We start from the raw sequence: 18,167 nt of genomic DNA on the forward strand, positions 1-18,167 counted from the left end.
TCCCTGTTGAATTTATCCTTGATATGTTCATCCTAACGGATGACGGATACTCTCACCCTTTGGTCTTATGCCCAGTAACTGGTAGTTGTAAATCCTATTTTTTCCTGCAGTTTTCCCCAGCAAGGCTATTCTTACCCAGTAACCGGTAATGAATGTTCCTCCTGGCTTTTCCTCAGTGAGTCATCCTTGATATGTTCATCCTAACCGATGACGGATGTTCTCTCTGTCAGATCTTTTTTATCTCCTTACCCAGAAACAGGTAGTAGATAATAAACTTCTGCTCCTGCTCCTCCTGTGGTGGAATTTTATTTCTCCCCGGTCGAGTCGAGTGCGCATTTCCTTAGTGAAATCGCTTTTCCCTGCACGAGTCGAAGATTTCAGTTTTATCCTGGCTTATTCATATCCCCTACAGATGTTGTTTGTTTCCCCGGTTGAGTCTTTCCATTTTGTATGGATTCCCTCGAGTCCCCAATGGTTTTAAGTCGTAGTCTGGCCTACACATAACTCTTTTTATCCCCCAGAGTCTTTGTCTCCCCGTTGAGTTTTCATTATGGAATGCATTATGCTCCTGCGGACTTTCGGTCTCTCTAATTTCTTTTTACTTTGTGGCAATATTTCCCCACAGAGCATTAGCTTTTGCATTCATATCATATGCATCATGAGGTCTCTTAGGGACCAAAACTTGCTTCTCTATGTTGTTATTTAATCCCATTCTACTGAGTCGACATGAAGATTTTAACCTTCGCCTCCTCAGTCAGAATGTCCTTAAATAGGGGCAGCTCTAAGACCCCAATTTTGACCCTAAGATCCCTCATGAAATTTCATCATAAGAATTTGGCATTGAGATCATACCTTGGCATCCTCATACCCCCTTTTCATTGGATTTATTTTGGGAGAGATCACCAAGCACTTTGTGATTATATCATACTTGTATTTTTTATCATTTCACTAACCAAAATATAAAAAATATGTCTTTATAGTTGACTAACCCTTTTTGTAGGTGAGGGACATGATTTCCTTGATTCATTGATCACATCTAGGGTTTAACACCCTCATGAACAAAAGAACATCATCAAGAAGTGATTTAAGAATGGTTATGAGCATCATGTATGACTCCCATTTACTTCCACATGTTATATTGATCAAATTTGCTTTAAGAGTTTGAGGGTGATTTGCCTTGGAATCCCTAGTTTAACTGGCTATCTTAAGTAACTTCTCCAACAAGCTACCTCACCTATTGATCAAATTTCTAAAGGGACACATCAAATTTCATCATCTTATGCATATATGATCTACCATGAGCCAAGAAAGTCAAGAGAATTGGAAATTAGCAAGTTGGTTGATGGTGGTTGGCCAAATGAATTCATCTGATCAAAACTGGGTCTCCTTAGACCCTATCTCCTACAATTTTCACCATATGAAAATATTACAATATAAAACATACTCTAAATGACATTATAAACAACTTTAATGTTGAGGCCTAGAGCTAGTTTTGCTTGGAAAATCATTTTCTATGTTGAAATATTATAGGTCATTTTGTCGAAACCCTAATTTAAAAGTCAACTTCCCAAGACCATAAATTTCTCAATTTTTATGAGATGAAAGATTTACAAGTTTCACAATCAAATTCAGTGTGTCTACTTCAACTTTGATGTTTGGAGTGTGGGCTAATTCAACTTCTTTGCACATGTGATATGAGGTTACATTATAGGTCACTTTTGACCTATACCATTGATCAAGTGATTTTGCCAAACTTCAAAAATGCATAACTTTATCATTTCATATCCAAATGACATGAAATTTGTTACCAATTTGAAGTTCTTTGAGAGAGCTACAACTTTGATGAAGACGGTTTTCTCATTTGAAGCTCCCATAAAAAGTTAAGCAAGGTGGAATATTTAGACATATGGCTTGACACTTAGAAAATTTTCAATATGTCAAATTTTTCCAAACTTCCACCTCAAATATCTCCAAGTTCCAAGCTCCAAATGAAAAAGTGTTCAACATCAAACTTGTATCATACTGCGCATGGCTTAAACAGACTGATATCATGTGTCATGGATCCAACTTCAAGTATCAATGTTTAATTACCTTGTATTCCAAGCTTGCTTCAACATATTTGAACTTCAAATTTGGACTTTGAACAATCATTTGATAGGCCTATGCGCGCCCATGCAGCTGCTTACCTCACTTTGCCAATTTTGGAAACTTGAATGGAGTGTGCAATTATCATTGGAATCCTCTATAAATACACCGCACAAGCTTTGATTCCCCACTGTTTTGGAATTCAATTCTCCAGGAGTCCTTTAATTCTAATCCATTCCATTTCATTCCTGCAAGCAATTGGAGTGAAGGAAAGCACGATTCAGATCAAGATCTAGCAAGCTCAGACCTCAATTGAAGGTATTTTGCAGGAAATTTGACCTCTTCGATTCTCCTTGTTTCTTGCTCAATTCTCTTGATTATTGTGTCGGATGAAGTCCTACCAATGTAGGTAAGGTGTTTGAGTTGTTTTGTTGATGAATCGAAGCACCTCAGAGCATGAACCTCATTTTTCAATTCCACATATCTCTCAATATAGTTGGAATTGGAAAAAATGGAGGTGATATTCATGCTCAGTGATGTTTTCTCTTCAAAATCATGTCCCTGTATGAAATTTTGGTGATGGTTGATGATGACCAGTCCGGCGAGGCTCGCCGGAGAAGACAACCGGAGCTCTGGTTCCGGCGGTGATGTGGTTGAGGTCTAGACTGTGTGATCCAATCCCTGCGTTCTAATCTTGACTGTGCATTGTGATTAACAAGTTTGCCACGCAGTTGACTAGCGCCTAGGTGGAATGCGCGCTGTGGATCATCAGATCTTCCATCTCAATTAATGAGGGAGATCTGATGGTCCACGTATTTTTGTAATTTCTGATTTTTTCTTTTATTTCATTTTCTTCAATAATTCATATTAAATTCAATATTGATCCAAAAAATATAGGACTTTACCAAAAAAATTCAAATATTTTGCTCTTTCATATTCTGAATTAAAATTATTTTTTGGATCATTATTAATATTTTTCATGAATTAATTCATTTTTCATTTGTTTTTAATTGTTTAAAAATATTTTTAAGTGTCCAAAAATTGTGAAATTTTTTATCCAAGGTCCTTTGACCTTGTTTGACCTATGTTAAATAGCATGGCTATTTATTTGGTGTTTTGATGTGATTTTAGGATTTGGACAAAACATACTTGAATTTAATGTATTATTTTAACATTTTTAATTGAATAAATGCCATTTTAACTTTGTGAAAGTTGATTTGACTTTGTGAAATTAATATTATTGGATTTAGGGGATTGATGGAATATACATTCCATCTTCCAAAATGAATGAATAATATTAATTTGGTAAAATTCCTCCTTTGACCAATTTGTGATCTTATTCATCCCTTTCCCTTTTCATCTAATCCCCATTCTTCATCCATTCATTTCAATTGGCCAATGACATATCGAAAGTCCTAATGCTAGTTAATTGAAAGATTAACATGAGTATGGATGAGATTAGACCACACCTTTGCATATTTTTGTGTGTGGTATGTTTAATGAGCATAGTTCTTAATACTATGTCTCCAACATGCATTAACACCAAAAGTCTATTGCCCGGCCTCAAATTGTTGTGACTTCTACATAAGTCCAATTACGATTGCTTAACATAGCACTAAATTTGTGACACAAAAGGCATAAGCATTCTAGTTAGTGAGATTGTAAGTCTCCCCTCTTCCATGGTATTGTGTGGAAACTTGGCCTTCTTTCCTTCCTTTGGAAGATGTTTTGGTTCAAAGATCCATGCTTGTGGCAAGTGGGTTGAGTGTTCTCCAAAGAATGTCTTGAAATCAAAAGCGAAACAACACTAACTATTAACTTACTAACCATTAACTTTTACTTTCAAGCTTTTACTTTTAATGCAATTTACTTTTAGCACTATTATCAGTTGTCATTGTATATATCATTCTAATTGTTTATGTTTATCAAATTTTCACTTTGTTCACTTGGACCATATTGTGTGATATACTTTGTTGTCTTGTTTGTTTGTTTGGTCTTTGACCACTAATGCACATAATAATAACAAAAACCCTAAAAGACTTTTGAGTGGACTGTTGTTTGATCTCCCCAATTGGACTTAGAATTTAGGCAACATTCCTTTGCTAATGGACTTGGCCAATGCCAATTTGTTGAAGTACCAAGAACTTGCAAGTTTGAATTCATCTGATACATCATTCTAGATCTCTCTAGATTCATCCGCAACCTTGATCATTGTTAAGCTGTTATGTTGAACCTATGATTTGTGGAATTCATCTGCTACATAGGCTACTTTGAAGAAGATCATTGGAGTGGATGAGCTTGGATGAGGCCATCTTTATTTGATTCCATTGCTCTTCAAGATTGATATAATTGTGCATTTGTGTGTTGTCTGATTCTAAAAAGTCCAAGGGAATTCTGGGTTTCTATTGACATACTTGTCTATTGGATTGCTCCCATTTGGTCATATATTTTCAACTTTAAACTTTTAATTTTCTTGTATCTAGGGTAGTCTTTTCGTCTTCTCCCCATTTCTTTAATTTCAAAATCTCTACCTCCATTTTTAAAATCTTCTTTGTGAGAACTACTTTTGTTCTAAAATATGACCACTTTTGCAAAAAAAAGTAGAAACTTTGGCCTTATGCCTTTGCATTTTCAAACTCATTTTCTTAAATCAAACATGTAAATAAACATAACAATATTTGACTTAAACTTTCAAAAAGAACTAACCCATTCAAGCCATTTTAGGCATTTGTGCCTTTCAAACTTAAATTTTGTTAAAAAAACCAACAAACTCGTTTTGAAATTTCTAGCACGAATTACGATGTTTTGATCCCTCATTTTTATGTTGGTACGTAGGCACGAGACCGAAGGTCTTGTCAAACACAAAAAAAATATAATTAATCAATTCTTTTCTCATCTCCCCATTCTATTTGTTTGTAAACATCACTTTGTACAAAATATATATGCATACAAAAAGGGCTCCCTAGGAGTACCTAGGACACTTTGGGTGCTAACACCTTCCCTCTGTGTAACCAACCCCCTTACCTGTGATCTCTGACTTTTATTAGTTTTTACTTGAAAACTTCTTACTATTTGGGTTTTGTTCGCATTTTTCCCTTTTCCCTTGGAAACAATAAAATCGCGGTGGCGACTCTTGTTAACTGATCTTTAGCTTATCAATAGCTTAATGATCATGAATTTCCCGCTACAAACCCTCGAGGGTGTGTTGTGGTATAGAGAGATTTGCAAGAGATGCTAGATCAAAATCTTATTCAGATTACAAGAGACAGGGATGAATATGAACATGATGTGAATGTTATAATTCCCCATTTCAATATCCCAAAACCAATTGTGGTTGCTCACAATAGTAAAAAGTCCATAGTTTCTCCTTCGGTTATTTGTTTAGTGGGTCCTACACCTTATGAATCGGATAAAGTTATTCCTTATAAATATAATGCTACAATGTTGGAAGATGGAAAGGAAGTTCCCATCTCTTCCTTTTCTTCTGTTGTGAGTATTGTTGGAGTAAGTGGTGTGACACAAAGTGGTCAAGTATTTTCTTTTATGGCTCCTAAGAGAATTGAAGATACTTCGGTGGGTAAGAAAGCTTAGGTTGAAACTCCTGTTGTGCAGTCTGGCCAGTCCAGTGGTGTAAACCAGAACTCTGATCATGATGAAATATTGAATTTGATCAAGAGGAGTGAATTTAATGTGGTTGATCAATTATTGCACATGATCAGAAAAATAGCAAGTGCACTATTTTGCCTGTTATAATAATAAAGGGGAAATTCCTCGAATGTTGATTTCAAGGACTGCAAGTCAATATCGAGTTCAAATTATCGTTCAATTAAACAAAAATTATAGTTGGGGGTTTTTAGTTTCAGATATCAAAATAAAGGCAAAAGAAAATAATACAGTAAAAATAAGGGTTTGCAAGGTATAAGGAACAATGTTGGGGAAGGTGTATGATTTATCGTTGTAACAACTTTGAGTCACTATTACAATAACAAATATCAATTACTACCAGTTCTCAATGGTATCTTCTCCCAAGTCCTTGGTGAGAAAACCTTTAATCATCTTATCCTAATTTCTATATCCATAGGAAATTAGGATGAAGTTAAGCTTTAGTATATCAAGAATGCTCTGATTCATACAGGGTATCCCTAGTCCTAGGTGATATCTACTGCAGAGTAATCTGATAAAAACCTTACCAATGGCGGTCCATCCTAATCGATAACCACATAACAATCTCGATTAATGATCGCGACTTTATGAGTCGATTGGGGTAATAACTGCAAGTGCACAGTTCTATCGCGTAGTTTTAAAAGATATCGATCCCACAGGGACTTATGAATCGATATACCGTTTTCTAAGGTTACTTCGTAAAGTTAAGGCGGATGATATTTTATTTGTTTCGGGGGAAAAGTTGAAACTAAAACTAGATCTAAATTAAATATCAATTAAGCGGATATCGGTATGTAGTTCGTTGTAATTAGGGAATCAAATCTTCGTTGGTTTCTTGGTCTTAAAATAAATCTTTTCAGTAGATATTATTGATTAAAAATCTTTTCTCAAACTCTCGCTCTGTTGAATAGACTATGACTTTATATTAACGTAGCTGTCACTTATTAGTTAAGTCCAAAATCACTTTTTGAAAACAATAGAATCCATAGAAACTCTTTTTAATAAAATACTAATCGTTTAAACATCCTCGTCTCAAGCTCTCGCTCTATTGACTTAGATTATATAATTAAATTCAAATGCTTAACTCTCGTCCTCACATTTAACTTTTAAAAATACTTTTTGAAAAATATTAGAATTTAATTAACTCTAAAAATTGTTTTCGCCCTGATCTAGAATTAATGTCCAATTTACACTGCCCCGTTAAAAACTCAAACTCTCGTTCTATTGATTTTAACTTCTTTAGTCTTTTACTCTCGTACAAAAACCTTGGTATTAAACCTGTAAATTGAGACCATAAAAAGAGTGATTTTATTTTTAAAGGTAATTAAACCAACTTAGTTTTGATTCCTTCATTCCACTTACTTTACATACCGATACCTAAATAAATTAGCCAGACATGCTAAACAGATCTAAACAATCATCATGCTTAAATAAATCCATCTCAGGCAAACAATATAAATAAACAATAATGCAGGGCATATTTAAATTCAAACAATAATTAAAGAACCTGAATAATTAATGGCAATCTTGAACACTCCACCACAGACCGGTTGGATTTGTTCTTGAATTCTTCAATCGGACAGGAAAATAAAAGTGAAGGAATAAAAAAAACCTAGGGTCTAACGTAAGGTTAGATCCGGTAAAAGATACACAATAGTTTCCGGTGTAGAAACTATTGTGTGAAAAATTAATTAAGTGCTGAAAGAATGACTAAAAAAGAAAATAGAAATTGCAAAGAAAAGTAAAAACTATAAAAAAAATGCTGTAAAGTATGCTTGCACGGCTGGAATAGAAAAAGCACGAAGAAGAGAGACGGTCGAGCGAGCTGCAGGGTTTACCAAAAGCCACTATTTATATTACTCACTGATCGTAACGGTTTCCAAAAGCTTTCCGTGTAAAAATCCTCACGTTCCAATAGTCAAGCGTAACAATAGGCTTCAACGTGCCTCTGTTGCGCTTCTGAAGCCAAAAATATAGGAGAATGGTGTGACGTCCGTCACACCATGTGTTACGCTCGTAACACAAGTAGGCAGGGCGTGACGCTCGTCACACCTTGTGTGGCGCTCGTCACAGGCGCAGCGCCTTGGCTTGGTGGAATTTGCTTCTTTTCATTTCTTTTTGCACCTCCTTTTCTTCCTTTTTCACTTGTGCTTCAAATAAACTACCTGAGATAAATAGAAAGCAAAATACCAAGTAGTATCGAATAAAATGAAATAAATTGAAGTGAATAATAATATAATTTAATTAAATCGAGTCCTAGAATGTGATATTATTTCTTGTTATCAAACTCCCCCATACTTAGACCTTTTCTTGTCCTCAAGCAAAATACAGTATAGAAATCGTTTAAAAATTTAGCCAGGTGAAATTTCAAAACACACATCAATTCGTACTAGGTTGCAAGTAGAATTTGTTTAGAAGCAACTTGAGTCTAATCTCGACATCAAGAACTACCGTTACCGCATCTGATTACTTTACCTCATGCAAATCAGTTTGAGTCATGCTATTATAACCAGCCTAGTTCTTTTACTCTTATTTCACCCGTTTTCATTCTAGCGAAATCACATTAAGCCCGTTATCGTTGTGCGCACATAGTGGAGTGACCGGTAAGTGATTCTGATCCCCTTTTTAGCTTGAAGCTCTGGTACATAAGTCGGATAACTTCGTTTTTTCGGTTCATTGCAAATTGCGGGGGATCGGACCGTAGTCCGCCCTACCAAGTTTAGCACCAGATACCTGCTGAACCAACTCATAATGGATCTTTCGTATTATGCTTTCATATGATATGCAGCCTTTAGATTAAATGATCTGGTAAGGATCACCTAACTTAGTTAGTGCATTTCCTGATATATATATTTTTTATTTTGGGAATCATTCACTTATATTCATCGGCCCTCCACGTAGTTTGCTATTAAGATGGTGCTGACTTCTTGTATAAACTACTCGGGGTTACTATAAAGTTAAAAGTCCAGGGACTTGTATAACAGGTACCTTTCTGATCTAACATGTTGAGGTTTGTTTAGAGCATTGGTATGGTAATAATTTTGTCTTGATTTCACTCAAGTTTGATAAAATAAGCAACCTTTATATTTACTGAGTGTGTTGAATTTTTGTTATGGCTCATGAAAATTTGAGGGAATAGATAATGGAAATTTTCTCACACTAGGGACTTAACTTAAAATATATATATATATATATATATATATATATATATATATATATATATACTTTATATAATGGAAATAACAATGAAAAGAAAGATACATACTTGAAAAAGGGAAGATAGAAAGAACACGGTTTTCCCCCCCACACTTAAATGAAACATTGTCCCCAATGTTTCAAGGAAAACAAAAGAAATACAAAAAAGAAAGAAACTAGAGTCAATGTAGCCTTCCGCCGCATGTTCTTGGACCTGGTGATCTTTGACGTACTTCCAAATCATCAAACCTGCTGAGCAACTGAGCGAACCGCTGATCGGTTATTGCATTCCTCGCTTCCTGTTGTTGTTGCATCTGGCGCATCATCTATATCACTTCGAGATTCTGCGCTTGCATACCATCGATAGCATCCATGATGTCGTCGTTGGTTGCTGGGCTTCTTCGTCGACGACGTCGTTAGGATGGACCAGCTGCATTATCGGAAGGGTTGAGCGGGACTGATTGTTGTGTAGGAACCTGATCACCCTGCTCCATTTCGGCAAACTCGTCTGAAGGCGGGTTTGCTTGTGTAGGCTCGGTGGCTTCGGGAGCATTCAGATCATAGATGTGGCGGTTGGGATTGGTGACATCTGTTAGGGCAATGTTGGGTAGAACAACACCTGGGACTTCCTGGTTATTCACCATAAGGTAATACCCTCCGCCTACCCTGTTTTTGATTAGGCGGCTGGACCGACAGTAACTTATATCCATCAATAGGGGTGGGAGAGATTGTAAATTCTGAAGTCGATCCCCAAGATTTAAGCCAAGTGCTATGGTGGTGATTAATCCACCAATTACAAAAGGTTGACGGCCTCTAGCACATAGGGTGCGAATATGATGAAATAGAAAGGAGGCAGCGTTTACCTGTGTATCTGCTGCAAAGACGCAGTGGAGGAAAAATAATTCCTTGGCGTTGACTTTGCTGTTGTTCGGTCGCCCAAAAATAGTGTTTTGCAGGATGCGGATGAAGTACCGGATGGTTGGATTATGTATATGTGAAGCAAGTAATACATCCCAGTTGTTGGTTTCCACACCGGAAATTTTTCTAAAGAGGTCGAAGGCGTTTATATGCCACTGGGAGTTCGGAGGTATCCTAGGGTGGACTTGACCTTCTACAGGGAATTGTAGCATGGTGCTCAATTGGTTTTGGGATAGGGAGTACTCGGTGTTGAACATGCGGAAGGTCGCGGTACCGGTTAAGTACTCGTGTTCACCGGTAGGAGTGTTGTACGAATAAGAACTTAAAAATTCTAAGGTGAGAGCGGGGTAGGTAGGTTGATTATGAGTGCAAAGAAAGGTTAAATCAGCCAGGCGGAGCATCCATTCTATACCTTGAAGTAATCCTAATTCTTGTAAACAATGTAAATCAGGATACCTGGTGGATTGGACGCCTCGCTGTTGGAAACGCTCAAACTGCTCCCTTTGATAATTTTCATCTTCGGATCGGAAGATGATATTTCCGAAATCTTGGTTTCCCGCCATACCGATAAGTGGTTTCAAAGAGGTAATAAGGAGAGAAGGGAAATGAGATTGATTTTATAGAATGGTTTGTGGTGTATTGAGAAAGGTATGGTGGGTATTTATAGGAAAAATTTTGGGAGTTGGAAAGGGAGTGGTTGAAAAGTAAATAAATGTGGGTAAATGTGAATAAATGGGGAAGGTAAAAAGGTGGGATGGTGTAACGGTCGTGTCCCAACGGTTAGTAACGTTCACACAGCCAGACGGTGTCACGCTCGTGACAGGGATGTTACGGGCGTCACTGGCACTTGGTGTGACGACCGTAATGGATTGTGTGACGCTCGTCACACAGTCCTTCTTGTAACGTACTTTGTTTTTATCATTATATATTATTGTTATCATTTTGTTATGCATATGTTTTATTTTATGTTGCTATTGTGATACTTTTAAATTGCCTTGCATGCTATTTCATAATATATGTATATCCCTTAATAAGTCATGTAGGTGGCAACAGTAGAGAGCATTATTGATAGATATTTGCATAAGTCATAATAAAATAAAATAAATCAATAGCTTCATAAAATAATCATAATGTAACATTGGAAGATAAAAGCAAACATGCGAAAGAAAAAACAAATACTAAAACAATTTGAAACGAAATTAATGAATAACCTAAACTAAAACTAAGTAACTAAGAAAAACAACTTCTATCCATCTGCATGATCTCTGGCTGGAGGAGCAAAGGAGTTAACACGGTTTAGCAACTCGTGGAACTGGTTTGTCATACTGTTCATATATCCCAGAAATTCTTGTCCCATGTTAGCTAACTCTTCTCTGAGGGCGTCCTGTTTTGACATCAAAGCCTGAATGGTGGTGTTATAATTAGCTCCGGGCACATGATGTCTAAGATCGGGTATTGCCGATTCTTCGGTCGGGACAGGTTGAGGAGGAGGTTCAATATCATAATAGCCAGATGGTGTCTGAGGGTCAGATTCAGCATAAGGGATCTGGTCATCACAAATCTCATAGTCCTGGATGGATTCAGTAGATCTAGCAGGAGAGGGTGTTGCGTTCAGATTGTAGAGCCAGTTATTGCGGTTGTGAACACTAGTCCTTGGACTAGGCAAGGTGAATAGGCAAAGAACTTGGTTGTTAATTATAAGCTCAAACTCTTCAGACCCTAGGTTTGCTATAAACATAGTGTTGAAGAGGAAGGGTATACTCATAGTCGTAATGCCACAGAAAGGGTTTAAGTCAAGCATAGGCTGACGTAATCCGATAGCATTACCAGTCATGGTTATCAATCCGCCTATTTGAATTGGTGTTCGTTCATCTTGGATAAGGTGATCAAAATTTGCCAACATAAAAGTGGCACCGTTTACTGGACGGTTCTGGGAAGCACAAAATATGATGAAGAGTTCATCACGTGAAACTGAGGTACTGTTTGAGTTCTTCCCAAATAAGGTGTGGGTCAGGATCTTATGGAAATAACGAAAGGCCGGATTATGTATGTTTCCAAAAAGAAACTCATGTTCCTCGGGATCGTGATTTCCGGTTAAGCTTCCCCAAAAGTGTTCAAGTTCTCTATATTCAAAAAGTTCTTCTTGGCTCACTGTGAATGTATCAAAGGAGGTAGGAAAACCTAAAAGGTTGGTAAAGTCTTGGATGTTAAATTGATACTCCATGTTGAACATTCTGAACTGAATGAAACCTCTGCTTATTCCTTTTCCATGGCTGGGTAGATAGACCAGAGAACTAAGGAATTCTAGAGTCAGTCTCCGGTTAGTGACGAATTTTCTACGGATAAGAGTGGTTTCCCACCCTATTTGACTCAGCAAATACAAGACACTCTCTCTTAGTCCAAGGGCAGTCATTGCCCAATCATCAGCATACAAACTAGGTAGCATCTCTCTTTCTGCTAGTTCCTCAAACCTTTGTTTCTGAGCTTTCCCTCTGAATTTGATACCCATACGATCAATTTGTCCCATCAGGTTAGTGTTAGCTAGAGAAAGGAAAAACAAGAGTTTTAGTCAGGATTTGGCCAAATGCCGAAAGAATAGAAGAAGAAAAATTAAAATAGATTAAGAATGAATACTAAATAAAATTTTAAAAGAATAATCAAGTAAGAAATGAAAATATAAATATTTGTGGGTTGTCTCCCTCTAAGCGCTTTGTTTAATGTCGCAAGCTCGACAAAAAACTATCAAATATAATCTATAAAATCTGGGGGCACTACGTCTAAATGCAGGACTTGTGAATCTTCAATGTTCTCTGTATGATGATAATGTTTTAGACGCTGCCCGTTTACGATAAACGGTTCAATGGATTTTCCTTTAATTTCCACCGCTCCACTTGGGAAAACATTGGTAATTTGAAATGGACCTGACCATCTAGATCGTAGTTTTCCCGGGAATAACTTTAGCCTAGAGTTGAATAACAGGACTGTATCGCATTGTTTGAAGATTTTCCTTGATATGCGCTTGTCATGCCATTGTTTTGTTCTTTCTTTGTAGATTCTGGCATTCTCGTAAGCGTCTCGTCTGAGTTCCTCTAATTCGTTTATATCAAGGATTCGCTTTTCACCGGCGGCCTTATAGTTTAAATTTAGATTTTTAATAGCCCAGTAGGCCTTATGTTCCAATTCTATCGGGATGTGGAAGGATTTTCCATAAATAAGCTTAAATGGGGTTGTCCCTATGGGAGTTTTGTAAGCAGTTCGATACGCCCATAAAGCTTCTGGTAATTTCAATGACCAGTCTTTCCTTGAGGTGGTGACTGTTTTTTCCAATATTTGTTTGATTTCTCTGTTAGACACTTCCACTTGCCCACTGGTTTGGGGGTGGTAAGGTGTCGCTACTCTATGCCTTACGCCGTACTTGAATAGTAGTTTTTCGAGTACCTTGGATATGAAATGCGATCCACCATCACTGACTACTATTCTCGGGACACCAAATCTTGGAAATATTATATTCTTAAAGAGTCTAGTTACTACTCGTGTGTCGTTTGTTGGAGAAGCTATAGCTTCAATCCATTTTGATACGTAGTCAACCGCTACGAGTATGTACTTGTTACCGAAAGAAGACGAAAAAGGTCCCATGAAGTCTATTCCCCACACGTCGAAAATCTCTACTTCCAAAATGCCTTTCTGTGGCATCTCGTCACGTCTAGATATGCTTCTTGTGCGTTAACATCTATCACATTTCTTGATAGCCGCATGCACATCCTTCCATATATTCAGCCAATAAAAACCGGCTTGTAGAATTTTGGAGCAGGTTTTGGATGTACTTGCATGTCCACCATAAGGAGCGGAGTGACAGTGTTGGATTATATTTTCTACCTCTTCTTCAGGTATACACCGACGGAAAATACCGTCGGGGCCTCTTTTGAAAAGTAAAGGGTCATCCCAGTAATAGTGTTTTATGTCATAGAAGAATCATTTCTTTTGCTGGTAGGATAAAGTAGGTGGAACTATTCCGGCAGCTAAATAATTGACGAGATCAGCGTACCATGGTGTAACACATATAGCTAAGGTGGTTTCTACCTGTTTATCAGCTTTATTTTCTTCCAAACTAGCTATAAGTTTATCGTACGAGAAATCATCGTTGATCGATGTTGTTTCCGGTTCCAGGTTTTCAAGTCTAGAGAGGTGATCTGCTACTACGTTTTCAGTTCCTTTTTTATCTTTGATTTCCAAATCGAACTCTTGTAGCAACAGGATCCACCTTAGGAGTCTAGGTTTACCATCCTTTTTTGTTAAGAGGTACTTGATAGCAGCGTGGTCGGTGTAAATGATTATTTTGGCTCCGACCAAGTAAGAACGAAATTTATCTAATGCAAACACTACTGCTAATAATTCTTTCTCGGTTGTGGCGTAATTCATTTGTGCTTCATCTAGAGTTCTACTTGCGTAATATATGACATGAAGCTTTTTATCCTTTCGTTGTCCTAAAACAGCGCCCACGGCGTAATCACTGGCATCACACATTATTTCGAATGGTTCGTTCCAATCTGGTGTTTGCATTATGGGTGCGGAGATCAATGCTTGTTTAAGCGTTTGGAATGCTTCTAAACATTTGTTGTCGAAGATGAATTCAGCATCTTTCATCAATAGTCTGGTCAAAGGTTTAGTTATTTTAGAGAAGTCTTTAATGAATCGTCGGTAAAAACCGGCATGTCCTAAGAAGCTTCGTACTTCTCTCACAGTTTTCGGAGGTTGAAGGTTTTCGATTACCTCTATTTTGGCTTTGTCTACTTCAATTCCTCTATTTGAGATGATATGTCCTAGAACAATTCCTTCTTGTACCATAAAGTGACATTTTTCCCAATTAAGTACTAGGTTTACTTTTACACATCGTTCCAGAACTTTTTCTAGGTTTTCAAGACATTCTTCAAAGCTTTTCCCGCATATGGAAATATTGCCATCATGCACCTTTGGAAGGTTGCGGGAGCATTGCACAAGCCAAACGGCATTCGTCTATAAGCGAAAGTGCCAAAAGGACACGTGAATGTTGTCTTTTCTTGGTCATCAGGATGAATTGGTATTTGAAAGAAACCTGAGTAACCGTCTAGATAGCAGAAATGAGAATGTTTTGCTAATCGTTCTAACATCTGGTCAATGAATGGTAAAGGGAAATGATCCTTTCGGGTTGCTTTGTTTAGTTTCCTATAATGCACATTCTCCATCCCGATTCGATTCGTTTGGTTATAGTTTCCCCTTTTTCATTTTCAATAACTGTTATACCTCCTTTCTTCGGTACTACGTGTACAGGACTAACCCATTTGCTATCAGATATAGGATATATGATACCTGCCTCTAATAACTTGGTTACTTCCTTCTTCACTACCTCACTCAAGATAGGGTTCAGTCTCCTCTGATGTTCCCTAGAGGTTTTACAGTCTTCTTCTAGCATGATGCGGTGCATACAAATAGAAGGACTTATTCCTTTAAGGTCGGTGATGTTGTATCCTAGTGCGGTTGGATATTTTCTTAAGATATGCAAGAGTTTTTCGGTTTCGAGTTTTCCTAGGTCTGCATTAACTGTCACTGGTCGTTCAAGTTCTAAGTGTAGGAATTCATATCTCAAATTTTTGGGAAGTGTTTTCAGGTCTAGGGTTGGTTTCTTAAGGCGATGCGTAGGATCCGGTGTTATTGCTAAACATTGGTTGAGTTTGTCTTCTACAAGATAGTCAGACGACTTGTCCTTTTCTAACTCTGTTTCTTTTATGCATTCATCGATGATATCCATGAAGTAACATGTGTCATCTATTGCAGGTGCTTTCAAAAATTGGGAAAGAATGAACTCGATTTTCTCTTCTCCTACTTCGAAAGTGAGTCATCCTCGTTTTACGTCTATGATCGCACCGGCAGTTGCTAAGAATGGTCTTCCCAATATAATGGGTGTAACTTCATCTTCTCTAATGTCCATAATTATAAAATCGATTGGGATGTAGAATTGACCTATGCGCACGGGAACGTTTTCAAGAATTCCTACGGGATATCTAACAGAACGATCTGCTAATTGCACAGACATTTTAGTTGGTCTTAATTCCCCCATTTCAAGTTTCTTGCATATGGATAAGGGCATAACACTAATACCGGCTCCTAAATCGCATAAGGCTTTATCTATGACAAATTTTCCTATGTGACAGGGTATAGAGAAACTACCTGGATCTTTAAGTTTAGGAGGCATATTCTGGATTATAGCGCTACATTCAAAAGTGAGTGTAACAGTTTCGCTATCTTCAAGTTTCCTTTTATTAGAAAGAATTTCTTTTAATAACTTAGCATATGAGGGCATCTGCATAATAGCTTCTGTAAATGGAATTGTGACGTTTAACTGTTTCAGTAGGTCAACAAATTTTTTAAATTGGCTTGCATCTTTGGTTTTAATAAGCCTTAGAGGGTAAGGGATAGGTGGTTTATAAGGTGGTGGAGATACATAAGGTTCTTTCTTTTCTACGATTTCCTTATTACTCTCTTCCTTTTCCTTTGGTGTACTTTCTTCCCCAATTGACTTCTTAGAGTTTTGGTTTTCATTTCTTGAATCTACTGGTCCTTCCACTTCCGTTCCACTTCTTAGTATGATTGCATGAGCGTGGCTTTTCGGGTTAGGTTGGGGTTGTCCAGGAAATGCACCAGTTGGGGCAGCAGTAGGCGCTTGTTGTTGAGCTACTTGTGATATTTGTGTTTCCAGCATTTTGTTATGGGTAGCCAAGGCATCTACTTTACTTGCTAGTTGTTTGATTTGTTCACTAGTGTGTATATTCTGGTTTAAGAAATCTTTATTGGTTTGCTGTTGAGAAGCTATGAAGTTCTCCATCATTATTTCCAAGTTAGATTTCCTAGGAAAATTATTGTTAGGTGTAGATGGGGTCGGCTTTTGATATCCAGGAGGTATAGCTGGGGCTTGATTTGGAGCTTGTCCTGGTGCGTATAAAGCATTATTACTCTTATATGAAAAATTAGGATGATTCTTCCAATTTGAGTTATAGGTGTGCGAGTAGGGATTTCCTTGAGCATAATTCACTTGTTCTGCTTGGATTCCTGTTAGGAGTTGACAATCTGCAGGAGTGTGACCTTGGATTCCACAAACTTCGCAATTTTGAGTTGCGGCAACCACGGTGGTTGTAGGTGATACATTCAAACTTTCAATTTTCAGGACCAGAGCATCCACTTTTGCATTAACATGATCAAGGCTACTTATCTCGTACATGCCACTTTTCGTTTGAGGTTTCTCTACCATTGCTCGGTCGCTTCCCCACTGATAATGATTTTGGGCCATGCTTTCGATAAGTTGACAAGCATCGGCATAAGGTTTATCCATAAGTGCACCACCTGCTGCGGCGTCTATTGTTAACCTTGTGTTGTACAAGAGACCATTATAGAAGGTATGAATTACTAACCAGTCCTCTAAACCATGGTGTGGACAAAGTCTCATCATGTCTTTGTATCTTTCCCATGCTTCGAAAAGAGACTTGTTATCTTTCTGTTTAAATCCATTTATCTGGGCTCTCAACATAGCTGTTTTGCTTGGAGGAAAATATCGGGCAAGGAAGACTTTCTTCAACTCGTTCCATGTGGTAACCGAGTTGGAAGGAAGAGACTGAAGCCATCTTCTAGCTTTATCTCTTAACGAGAAAGGAAAAAGGCGAAGTCGAATTGCCTCTGAAGTGACACCATTAGCTTTAACAATATCAGCATATTGGATAAATACGGATAAATGAAGGTTTGGATCCTCGGTAGGATTTCCAGAGAATTGATTTTGTTGTACTGCCTACAACAGAGAAGGTTTAAGTTCGAAGTTGTTTGCTATGATTGCGGGTCATCTTGCGATGGAGCGGCGTAATCTCGGAGAGCACGAGCTGGTTCTTCCATCTCGGGTATTGGTGAAGGAAAAAGATTTTTGAGATCAGGAATTTCGATAGGAGGGAGATTGTTTGCAGCACGATATTCCCGAATTCGTCGTAAGACTCGGAGATATAGTTCGATGTCGTTGATTCGTAAGTAAAACGGCTCGCCTTGTGAGCGAGTGTGTGGCATACAAATCAACGAAAGAAAGAAAAAAATAAAAATTGCCTTAGTCTCTACAGCGTAACATAAGAGTTACGATATCGACTAAATAAAAAAATCCCCGGCAACGGCGCCAAAAACTTGATCGCGACATTATGAGTCGATTGGGGTAATAACTGCAAGTGCTCAGTTCTATCGCGTAGTTTTAAAAGATATCGATCCCACAGGGACTTATGAATTGATATACCATTTTCTAA

General features: G+C 37.6%; 1 non-coding gene across 1 annotated transcript; it reads left to right on the forward strand.

Annotated features, from left to right (window-relative positions):
• The first annotated feature begins 17,312 nt into the window (after positions 1-17,312).
• LOC127133606 (small nucleolar RNA R71) lies at positions 17,313-17,419 on the forward strand. The gene has a single exon (XR_007807560.1). It is a non-coding gene; the product is annotated as a small nucleolar RNA R71 (small nucleolar RNA).
• The last annotated feature ends 748 nt before the right edge of the window (positions 17,420-18,167 follow it).

Source organism: Lathyrus oleraceus, chromosome 3, assembly GCF_024323335.1.
Source record: "Lathyrus oleraceus cultivar Zhongwan6 chromosome 3, CAAS_Psat_ZW6_1.0, whole genome shotgun sequence".
Lineage (NCBI taxonomy): Eukaryota > Viridiplantae > Streptophyta > Magnoliopsida > Fabales > Fabaceae > Lathyrus > Lathyrus oleraceus.